Raw genomic sequence first — 9,701 nt, forward strand, 5'->3', positions numbered from 1 at the left:
ATGCTCTCATGTGTGCCATCTGTGCCACATGAGATTGTCGTACTAGAGTTTGGAGCCGCCCGTTCTCATAGATGGCCATTACTTATTCATCATGGATACATACTTGACTGTGAGCACCTCCCGAGATTGACCCTTATGTAGTTGATGCTGTTATATCGGAATGGACATAGCGGATCATGGTACTGTCAGGTGATTGATTGGTTTGATGGGCACGGCCTGCAGGACTGCCTTCCAGAGCCTGGATTCTCCGTTGTTGGATCTCTCATGGCAAGAGATCAACCATCTCATTTAGCTACATGGGTGTTACCACTACCGCACACCACGAAACTTCAGTTTTACAAAGCATTTTCTTAGACTTTCTGAGGATGGTTTCATCAAGGGCCCAAGGTACTTAGATATGCCACAAGCCTTGCAAGTAGCGATTGGCGAGTTGAGGGTATATTCTCATTGCCATAGGGTTGAGTCTGGCAGAGCCTAGTGGGGCATCCCATGAGATAGAGAACTCTATGTGCTCTCCATGGGAAACCACTTTGGCTTGATGAATTGGACAGGGAGGTGAGACTAGCTATCGAGTTGGAACGTAGACGCTTGGCTATCCTATGTGGACTGTGATGACCTAGACTTTATTAGGATCCGTTACGTTTGATATGTTGATTGAAGCACATATATGGAGAGTATGCACCACTTGTGAGATGGAGGACAAAGGTTACTATTTGTTTAGATGCTACCCTATTATGAGATCAAGGAAGATTTTGGTGCTTCTTCTGGGACGGATTTGGCCCTCTTAGGGGTCATATGATATGAGGACCAGAGATGTTTGAGGCATGTGTTAACTGGAGCATTGCCGTTGTAGAGAGGTCATGCTTGAGACAACACTCCGAGAGGAGTGAATGACGTGCATCCTTGATCTCCATCGCATATTTTTTTTTGGGTCACGACCATCCACTGTAGTGGCTTGACAAGAGCACCAGTGGGACCACCTCGGTGCACGCCAGCGTACTCGGACCCGTGATCATCAACCTCCCTCCCTTACATGGGGTGAGCATGTCCGATCCTTTCTAAGAGCCAAAAGCCCCAGATTTTAGAGGCCTCATCCCTCCACTTGATAGTTGTAGATCCATGATGTCCTTTGTCGACATATGGTTGCTTTACGTTCTATATTGGAGGAGGATGGTGTTCAAGTCAAGAGCTTACCCTAACCTTGTTGAAGCATGTGTCGTTGGACCTTGCCGAGCTACGAATACAACTTCCCGATGTGGATGGGCTCCCTCGTCCCCATCACATCTTTGTTGTCACATTGGAATGCTCCTCGCGAACGGGGCGAAGGAAGTGCTCTCGATGCCTAGATGGAGGCAAAAAGGGAGGGAAGAAGCAGCTAATGTGAGAGGGAAACTTACAAACCAACCTATGTAGCGTGCATCCATCAAGCAATCAACATTCGATAGCATACAAGCAAGCAAGAGTAAAGAAGAAGGGGAGCTCACAAGTATTCTATTGCAAGGGAGTGATTGTGTATTGCTTATTGTCAAAAATGACTTATATACAAGTGACTAGTTTTCACACTAGATCGGCCACTTAAAAATGATTTGGCATGTATTATTAGTCTTAAGTATGTACACATAGTCCTTATAGACTTATCCTATTTGACATTAAGTATAATGTAAGGCCACTTTATATGTTCCAGTGCGTTCAAGCAGGTAAGATAGCTTTTATGGTAGGTTAGGCGGGTGAAACCATGTTAACCTATGGAGTGGTTAACATGTCCTCTTTCCTAATGGTGACTGCGTTCTCGCGTCATCCAAGTCGGTGGTGAAGTTGTTGGGGTAGACAGGCATGGATGGTCCATGATACGCCATGAAGCTTAAATCATGCGAGGTTGAGTGGTATGGTCCGACAATGATTCATGCAGCTGGATGCAGGGCAATTGGGGAAAAGCTTTGGGTAGCCTTGGTGGTAGGCAACTTGTCGAGGTGGCATGAAAGGTATAAGCAATTTAGACGTTTCTTATGCGAGGTCTCGTATTGTGAAAATGGTTAAGACCCTTTAAAATTAGATAAATGATAGAAGCGGTTTGTTCCCAGTGATTAGTAGAATGAACATTAGGATCACCATGGAATGATTTGCATGGGTAGATGGCGGTCCGATCTTCATGGCACAACATATTATTATATCCCGAGCTCATAGTGTGATTTCTAGAGATTGGACTTCTTCGTGACGAATACGGTGGTGGTGTTGAATTTAAGTTGAAGCAAAGATTACATGCATTGAAGCTCTTGGGAGGTACCTACAAGGTCGAGGGTTCTCCAGGCAATAGGCTGTACCACGGGCTAGCCACCATGCTTTTCCCATCTAGTGAGGGTTGCAGGTACATGTGTTTGAGTGTGTTGTGAGATGTGAAATATGAAAAAGTATGTGATGTCCGTAGTGAAATATGTAGGTGACATGCATGGACAATGGGTGGAAGGTGTGTCCTTGTGTGTACAACTTGAAGCTTTCTCCAACTCAATTGCTTTCTTTGACTCTCTTTGTTGCTTTCTTCGATATTTTCTAGATATTTCTTTTCTTGGGGAGTCAAGATTGTTAGATTGTTGAGGCATGTTAGTGGCTTTCTGTTCACGAAAATGAGCATACTTCCTTGCACGAGAGAGACAGAAGAGGAGAAAAAAGAGGCAATGCAAGGGTTGGTTTGGGGACTAGCACTTAGCCAACCCTAACGAGGGTTAACTTCTCGATGTGAAGTTTCTAGGGGCTCATGTCAGAATATGCAGCGGAAATGATAACCAAACTTGGGTAGACAAGAGCAAGTAGAATGCAGAAAATAGACAGCACAAGAAACACAGAGAGATGGGTGTATAAACTCTTCTCTATACACAAGATCCCGCAAAAGACTGAATGAGGAAGTGGTGGGGGCATGGGGCCTATTTATATGCCCCATGTGAGCAGTCGGCCAGCACTGATGGGCCTCCATGACTGCATGAGCAGTCGGCCAGCAATAAAAAGGTCCACGACTGCATACATCCAGTCGGCCAGCAATACAGAAGCCCACGACTGATGTCTGGGCAGTTGGCCAGCCCACAGGACTGCAGATGGGATAGTCGGCCAGCCACTAAGTGCTCCTGCCAACCTCTGGCATCCCTCCACACCACTGAAAAAAATGGAAAAAAATAGGAAAAAATACGGGGAGTGAGGAAAAATGATAAAACACCTTATACAGGGCGGGCACACCCACAACAGAGGCCCTGGTGTATAAATATAGACAGGAGATGACTTCTAACACCCCCTCTCAGCTCCTGGCTGTGAAACCAACCCAAGGGAGCTGGAGTGCTGCCTGAGCGTAGCCTAAGGTAGAGACTTCGTGAAGAGGTCCGCCGCATTGTCCTCCGTCGAACAATAAAGTAGCAAGATGTCACCAGCCAAGATCTTCTCACGTACAAAGTGATACTGTATCTCTATATGCTTGGTCCGAGCATGGAAGACCGGGTTCCGAGCAATAGCTATACAACTCTGGTTATCGCACTGGATGACTGTGGGCTCCTTCTGTGGAAACCCAATCTCGCCTAGCAGCCTCCGCAGCCACACAACCTCACAAGCAGCACCACAAGCAGCCCGGTCGAAGAAAGGGCAATAGTTGGCTGCCTCTTGCTGCTCCAAGAAACTGCTCTTGAGTCGAGGGTAAAACTATATCCTGAAGTAGATCTCCTTGTGTCTGGATCTCCTCCCCAATCTGAGTCACTCCAACCTTGGAGCCTGACTCCATTCCCTCCTGTGTAAAAGAGTCCCAGATCCTTCGTACTCTGCAGATACCGCAAGATCCGCAATCCTGCGTCCCAATGAGTCTTCAATGGCGTCTGCATAAAAGAGCTCAATAGCCCCACGGAGAAGCTCAAGTCCAATCTGGTGTTCAGCAACCAGATCAATGAACCAACCAACTTCCGGTACTACGAGACATCAACTGGCTCACAAGGATCAGTAAACGGTTAACTTTGTGTTCGGGTCTATTGGCGAAGTAATAGGCTTGCAGTTCTCCATCCCAAAGGCCTTAAGCAACTCATGAACATACCACTGCTCAGAGACAAAAAACCCCCTCTGGGTCTGCCAGATCTCCAATCCCAAAAAGAAGTGGAGTAAGCCTAAGTCGGTCATCTCAAACTCCTTTGACAAGGCAGCCTTCATCACTCTAATGTGCTCCACATGACTGCCGGTGAGAATGAGATCATCCACATAAAGGATGATAAGCGTGACCATGTCGCGTTCCCGAAAGAGATATAGGTTCGGATCTGCAAACCGATCTCTGAAATCCAGTCCGAATAAAGAAGGAATCAATCTTCTGATTCCAAGCCCTGGGAGCCTGCTTAAGACCATACAAGGCCTTACGTAACCTGTAAACCATCCCTTCAGATCTTGGAACAATAAAGCCTGGAGGCTGCTCAACAGACACCTCCTCCTGTAGGTCACAATTAAGGAACGCATATTTTACATCCATTTGATACACGAGCCACCTATGAGAAGAAGCAAGGGCAAGAACGGTCCGAATCGTGGACATCCGCGCTGTCAGTGCAAGGGTATCCTTGTAGTCGATGCCTGGCCACCGCTGAGCATAACCTTTAGCCACAAGTCTGGCTTTGTGTTTGTCCACCGACCCATCAGACGCATATTTGGTCTTAAAGACCCATTTGACACCAATGACTGACCGCTTCGACGGCCTCGGTACCAACTCCCAAGTGTTGTTCTTCTCGATGGCATCAAGTTTCACGTGCATGGCTTTCCTCCAAGTATCCTGTGAAAGGGCTTCCTTTACGGAAGTGGGCTCTTTGTCCCGCATGATACGAGACATCAAAGCATAGTTCACCTGAAGAAGCTCCGCTGTGTTGCTTTTATCTCGGACTCTATGTGATCTTCGAGGGCCGTCCTCTGTGGTCCACTCGGAGGGTAGCTCCGTGACACTTGACTCCCGAAGGGTGTCTAACAACCACCTAGGTACTCGAACAGATCGTGGAGCCTCCCGTGGTCGTCGCAGGGGCTCAACTCCAGCTGTGGGCTCAACCTCCTGTGATGACTGAGGTTGATCAACTGGAATGATAGTCTGGGAATCATCATCAGACTCCTCTGGATCTCCAAGAAGTGGCGGCTCCTCGACAGTGGATACTAGAACATGCTCGTCAAAGACCACATCCCGGCTGACAACAATCTTGTTCCTGTCTGGATCATACAACCTGTATCCCTTGGAAAGAGAGTTATACCCCACAAATACAAGCTTGCGGGACTTGGAGTCAAGCTTCCCCCTCTGCTTCTTCGGAATATGTACATACGCGTCACTCCCAAAGACACGGAAGTGCGAGACATCAGGTTTCTTGCCAAAGTATGCCTCAAATGGAGTCATATGGGGTACTGAAGTCGTCGGAGATCGGTTGAGGGTATGGACAGCCGTTGCCACAGCCTCTCCCCAAAGTGGACGAGGAAGATCACGATGCTCCAGCATGGTCCTTGCCATCTCCACCACGGTCCTGTTCTTGCGTTCGACAACTCCATTCTCTGAAGGCGATCCAGTATTGGCCAGTTCCCTTCTGATGCCATGATCTGCACAAAATCTGAGAAATACAGTCGAGGAGAATTCACCTACTTTATCAGCCCTGAGAGTCTTGACCTGAAATCCAGACTCTTTCTCCACCATCACGTGCCAATCCTTGAACCGTGCAAAAGCTTGGTCCTTCTGGGAAAGAAAGTAGACCCACGTGAATCTGGTACAATCATCAACAAGCAGCATAAAGTAGAGAGATCCTCCCAAAGATGGTGTCTGCTGAGGTCCACACAAGTCAGTGTGAATCAACTCCAATGGTTTCGAAGCCCGCCTGGAAGCCTGCTTCGGAAAGGATTCCCTGCGCTGCTTACCACGAATGCAAGAACTGCAACGCCCTTGCCTACTACCAACATTTGGCAAGCCAACCACCATCTGGTCTCGAAAAGCTCACCTCAATGCATCCACATTTAAGTGGCCAAAGCGAAAGTGCCACAAATCTCCGACCTGAGAACCTGTCAATGAGGAGAGTGCAGAGAGCTTGTAGATACCATTCTCCACACCGCCTTCCCAAACAACCTATCCAGTCTCACGGTCCCTTAAAGCAACTGAATGCTCCTCAAATTCCACCCGAAAACAAGTCTTGCATACTTCATGCACTGACAGAAGATGAAAACCTAGAGCAAGGACATAAAGAACACGGGAAGCATGCTTGCCCCCCTTGCCGTCGGGAATAATCTCCATCCGGCCCTCACTATGTATCGGAATAGCGGAGTTATCGCCAATAAAAATGCGACCTGACTGTCGTTTCAGATCCAGAAAGAAGTCACGAGATGGAGTCATGTGCCTAGAAGCACCACTGTCAAGAATCCATTCTCGGGTATCCTTCGCGGTGAAGCCAACTGCCTCCTCGCTCGAAGATGATGAAGCATCGGAGTCCACCATCTCTAAGTGCACAAATGCCGGAGTCTTTGCAGCTGAGGCTGAGGAATCAGCACTCTTCCTTGTTCGCTTAGGGCACTTTCTCCAATAATGGCCTTTCTTGCCACAATCATTACAAGATCTTTCGGCCTTCAGCTTCTCTCGTTCTGAATCAGGCTTCTTCTCAGAAGACTTCTCCGGTGAAGCCTTCCCTTTGCCCTTGTTGTTATTCCGGCCTTTCGACCGTTGGCCAGTTAAGGCCTCCGAACCTCCGCTGTGAGGAGGGTTCGTGAAAAGTTCCTCCTGGTCCAAGACCATTGGCACAAGCTCCTCCTAAGTAATGGTGCTGAGCCTTCCACTCGTAATCAACGAGGAATAGAAAGCAGAATACTGAGCAGGCAAGTGGGACAGCAAAGTGATGGCCATGTCTTCAGATGATATCTCTTTCCCAGCTTGTAGGACTTCCTGCTGAAGGGCCTGCAGCTTGTTAATGTGTGTTCCCACATCGTTGAAGACTTTGCAGGGTTCATAACCCGCATCTGCACTTCCAAGGAGATCCGTTTCATGGGTGATACCCTGTTATACAACAAAGAAGCCAAGTGCTCCCATATGCCTCTCGCTAGCGTCATGTGCTTTACATGATTGATCACTTGTGGTGTGCAGTTGAGGAAAATAAATGACCGAACCCTGGCATTGACACGATCCCACATGTGTGCATGTGCCTCTCGGTCCTTCCTCGTCGACAGTAACTCCCCCTCCTCTGCTTCCGACCGTGGAACCCTGATGATGATAAAATCAGCAAGGTCATATGACTCCAGCACCGACTCCATCATGACCTTCCAGATGCCGTAATTGGACCCGTCCAACTGACAATCCACTGGGAACGTGGGGAGAGTCGGAAGCTTCACGTGCTTCTCAGCCATCTCTAGTAAATCTGCCATCGCGGGGAGAAAACTGAAAGGGTGGGTGGGTGGGAAAAAATCTGTAAAACCTACAAGTGGCTGTCCAGCACCTTTGGCCCGCCTTTCTCTTGCACCTTCTCTTCCCGTACAGTCCAAAACAGTCCACCAATCAGCAGCCTAACGCTCCCCCTCTTGCTCAGAAAAACTCCCAAGATCTATCTCGAGCCTAGGGTTCTGATACCATGTCAGAATATGCAGCAGAAATGATAACCAAACTTGGGTAGACAAGAGCAAGTAGAATGCAAAAAATAGACAGCACTAGAAACACAGAGAGATAGGTGTGTAAACTCTTCTCTATACACAAGATCCCGCAAAAGACTGAATGAGGAAGTGGTGGGGGCATGGGGCCTATTTATATGCCCCATGTGAGCAGTCGGCCAGCAATAAAAAGGTCCACGACTACATACATCCAGTCGGCCAGCAATACAGAAGCCCACGACTGATGTCTGGGCAGTCGGCCAGCCACAAGACTGCAGATGGGACAGTCAGCCAGCCACTAAGTGCTCTTGTCAACCTCTGGCATCCCTCCACACCACTAGAAAAAATGGAAAAAAATAGGGAAAAATACGGGGAGTGAGAAAAAATGATAAAACACCTTATACAGGGCGGGCACACCCACAACAGAGGCCCTGGTGTATAAATATAGACATGAGATGACTTCTAACAGCTCACTCCACTACCACTTGTGTCACCCCTTCGAGCTAGGTGGGGAGCAATGAGAGAAGGTGTTATGGAGAGCTAAGTCTACTCAATGCCTTCATGTGTGCAAGAGTGGAAGAGAAAGAGAGAGCAAGAAGAAGACAAGGCAAGAAAAGTGTCATGTGCACGGTGTGTATCTACTGTGTGCTACAATGAATCGGGATGTGAATGAATGAGATGTGATGTCATGTGAATCGGGATGTGAGTGAATGAGATGTGATGTCATATGAATCGGGATGTGAGTGAATGAGATGTGATGTAAATTGGGATAGATGTGTTATGTGATGTGAACGAATATGATGTCATGAGATGTGGATATGGGTAGATGCGAGTGGATGAGATCTGATGCAGATAAATGAGGAAAGATGTGATGAGATGGAAAATGATGTGATGAGAATGGTAATACATATGAAATAAATGAGGATTGATGTGGAAAGACGAGAGTTCGTTATAGAAAATTTATTTATGACCTGTTTTTAAATGACTGTTTTATGTCAAAAATACTGGGGAAGCATTTTGACTATCTTGTGAATGAGGTCGTGTGGAGACCTATCTGATAAAGTTGCAACAGTTGACGGAGAGTCAACAGAGGACGTCTCGCGTAGCAAGGTCGGCCGAGGTCTTGACCAGCCTCGGTTTGATTTAAATGGTGAGCTTCCGGTACGGTGGATAAGGGACCAAGGAGTGACCTGCGAAGGATCCTAGAAGGTGCTGACCATACGGTGCTCGGGCTCTGGGTCACCGACTTGCTACGCGAGACGTCCTCCGTTGACTCTCCGTCAGCTGTTGCAACTTTATCAGATAGGTCTCCACGACCTCATTCACAAGACGGTCAAAATGAGGTCTCCGTCAGCTGTTGCAACTTTATCAGATACGTCTTGTGAATGAGGTCTCCACGACCTCATTCACAAGACGGTCAAAATGCTTCCCCAACATTTTTGACATAAAACAGTCATTTAAAAACAGGTCATAAATAAATTTTCTATAACAAACTCTCGTCTTTCCACATCAATCCTCATTTATTTCATATGTATTCCATTCTCATCACATCATTTTCCATCTCATCACATCTTTCCTCATTTATTCGCATCAGATCTCATCCATTCGCATCTACCCATATCCACATCTTATCACATCATATTCGTTCACATCACATAACACATCTATCCCAATTTACATCACATCTCATTCACTCACATCCCGATTCACATGACATCACATCACATAACACATCTGTCCCAATTTACATCACATCTCATTCACTCACATCCCGATTCACATGACATGACATCTCATTCATTCACATCTCGATTCACATCACATCACATCTATTCACGTCCATCACATTCATTTACATCACATCACATCCATTTACATCCATCACATCACATTCATTCATATCCATTACATTCATTCATTCATATCCACCAAGGTTTGGGAAAGCTTGGAGCTAGGCAGGCTGATTGGCGAGCTGAGTTAGGGATAGACTAACGGGCGGGCCCCCAAGTATGGATGGGCGGGCGTCCAAGTGTGGACGCTCGATGACCGGCCAAGAGCCTATAAAAGGGTGGCCAAGGTTAGTCATTAGTTCATAGAGTCTCGCG

Source organism: Cibotium barometz, chromosome 51, assembly GCF_041138505.1.
Source record: "Cibotium barometz isolate CiBa-2024 chromosome 51, ASM4113850v1, whole genome shotgun sequence".
Lineage (NCBI taxonomy): Eukaryota > Viridiplantae > Streptophyta > Polypodiopsida > Cyatheales > Cibotiaceae > Cibotium > Cibotium barometz.